This window comes from Bos indicus x Bos taurus, chromosome 10 (genome assembly GCF_003369695.1).
Source record: "Bos indicus x Bos taurus breed Angus x Brahman F1 hybrid chromosome 10, Bos_hybrid_MaternalHap_v2.0, whole genome shotgun sequence".
NCBI classification, from domain to species: domain Eukaryota; kingdom Metazoa; phylum Chordata; class Mammalia; order Artiodactyla; family Bovidae; genus Bos; species Bos indicus x Bos taurus.
The window spans coordinates 82417203-82420072 of NC_040085.1; positions in this window are offsets into that span (position 1 = coordinate 82417203).

Sequence of the window (2870 nt, forward strand, 5' to 3'; positions counted from 1 at the left end):
CAGTGGGTTGTGGTGAGTGCTAAGCCACTTCAATTGTGTCTGACTCTTTGCAACCCCATGGAGTGTAGCTCACCAAGCCCCTCTGTCCATAGGATTCTCTAGGCAAGAATACTGGAGTGGGTTGCCATGCCCTCCTCCAGTGGATCTTCCCTGACCCAGGGATCAAACCCACATCTCCTGCGGCTCCTACCTTGCAGGCAGATTCTTTACCGCTGAGCCACCAGGAAAGCGCATAACATTGGGTGAGCCACTCGAATGTTGTAAGTGATGTTTCCTGATCCAAAGGAAAAGGAAGCGCAAAACCTCCCAGCTCAGCACAACGAGGCACAGGTTTGCTGTACCAGCATTGGATTCGAGATCCATCCTTTACTTACACGTTCTTGAAAACGGGGATCCGCTGGTTGTGGCTTTGTGACACATCCAGGTGGCTAGGGGGAACTACATTTTCCAGCATCTTCTCCCTGTCTGTTTCCAGTTAGGGTGTGCCGCCGGAGAGCTTTCTCTGCAGGACTGGAGGTGGACGAGGCTGGGGGTGGTGCTTTCGTTGTCTGGGGGCAGTGGTTGAGCTGACGACTACTATACCTTCCCCAGATCCTCCTGCAGCTTCTCACACTCCTGGGCCACACGTGTGTTCCGCTGCATGACAGATGCCACCAGTGAGCTGCCCCTGCAGGTCACCCACTTCGTCAGGTTGGAGGAGGTGAGAACTGGCAGGAGTTCCAGTCCATGTGTGGGCTCTGGCTCCTCCTCCCTCACTTTTTATCCACCTTCCCTTCCCCACCACCTGCCCTTTGGATTGCCAGCTCTAAGACCAGATGAGAAGACAACCTTTCAGAGACCATTTAACCAGCTGCCGTTACTTGAGCAAGGTCAAGGGCCTGTAATGAATTCCACGTGGAGATTAGACAGACAGATGGGTGGACTATACACTCCTAGTGGTTCTGCCTCTCTGAATGAATCCTCATAGGCTAGTTAAGTCACCAGTATCTGTTTGAAGGTCAGTCCATAACTTCAGCATGATTTTTGTTGTTGTTTGCTGTACCTCACAGCCTGTGGGATCTTTGTTCCCCAACCAGGTATTGAACCTGAGATCTCGGCACTGAAAGTGCAGATTCCTAACTGCTGGACCGTCAGGGAATTCCTTTCAGCACAATTTAGCAAATTAAACTCCCATTTCTTTAACAGCAGGGCTTCCCTGAGAGCTTAGCTGGTAAAGAATCTGCCTACAATGCAGGAGACCCCAGTTTGATTCCTAGGTCTGGAAGAACTGCTGGAGAAGGGAAAGGCTACCCAGTCCGGTATTCTTAGGCTTTCCTGGTGGCTCAGCTGGTAAAGAATCTGCCTGCAATGTGGGAGACCTGGGTTCGATCCCTGGGTTGGAAAGATCCCCTGGAGAAGTGAATGGCTACCCACTCCAGTATTCTGGCCTAGAGAATTCCACGGGGTCACAAAGAGTTGGACACGACTGAGTGACTTTCACCTTTGCTTCACTTTCTTCAACAGCAGGACAGTTGGGGGCACTTCTCTGGTGGTCCAGTGGTTAAGAATCCACCAGCCAATGCAGGGGACATGGGTTCATCCCCTGGTCCAGGAAGATCCCACATACCACGGGGCAACTAAGCCAATGCACAACTACACGCCCTAGAGCCTGTGCTCTGCAACAAAGAGAAGCCACTGCCACGAGAAGTTCATGCACAACTAGAGAAGCTCCCACTCGCCACTACTAGAGAAAGCCCACTTGCAGCAACAAAGACCCAGCACAGCCAAAATAAGAAATGAATTTTTTTAAAAAAGAGGGTTGATCAGAGAGGCACCAAACATGAAGTTACCTGGAAATGCAAAGTGAAGGAGCAGATGCAAAGCAGAGGGGCCAAAGATCGAGTCTGATCCCGACAGCAGGCTTCCTCCTCATTGGCACTACTGATTTCGAGGGCAGGTTAATTCTGTGCCATAGGGAGCTGCTTGTGCCCTGCAGGCTCTTCAGTGGCATCCCTGGCCTCTATCTACTAGACGCCAGTGACTCCCTCCAGTTGTGGCAGCAAGAAGTGTCTCCAGAAACTGACACACGTCTCCTGGGGGGCAAAACAGCCCCAGAGGAGCACCACGTTGCCTGAAAGCCTGCTGTTTCTCTACCAGTATTGTCTTTTCCCCCAACCACTTCCCCCACTCAATTCAAGAGAAGACTCTTGAGAATCCCTTGCACTGCAAAGAGATCCAACAAGTCCATCCTAAAGGAGATCAGTCCTGGGTGTTCATTGATGGGACTGATGTTGAAGCTGAAACTCCAATACTTTGGCCACCTGATGTGGAGAGCTGACTCATTTGAAAAGACCCTGATGTTAGGAAAGATTGAGGGCAGGAGGAGAAGGGGATGACAGAGGATGAGATTGTTGGATGGCATCCCCAACTCAACGGGCATGGGTTTGGGTGGACTCTGGGAGTTGGTGATAGACAAGGAGTCCTGGCGTGCTGTGGTTCATGGGGTGGCAAAGAGTCGGACACGACTGAGCAACTGAACTGAACTGAATTCCCCTACTCCCACAGTCACAGGAGTGCAGACTTCCACAAGCCCTGAGAGAATCGTGCCTTCCTCTCACAGATGAAGACAACGAGATTGAAAAGAAAGGGAGGACTCGCCCAGCACCACATAGCTTTGTCAGTGGCAGAGCTGGGACAAGAGGCCAGGTCTTCAGCTGGGGGTGGCGTTCCCTCTGTTAAGCACACGGCCCTACTTTGCCATAAGCACTGTTACTCCATAACCTGAGGTGCTGACAGGCCGGTACACGCAGTCACCCAGGCAGGGCTGTAGCGGTCCCAAGAGACAGGGCAATGATTTCACGGCTCTGCACAAAATAACCAGGAGGGAAAGA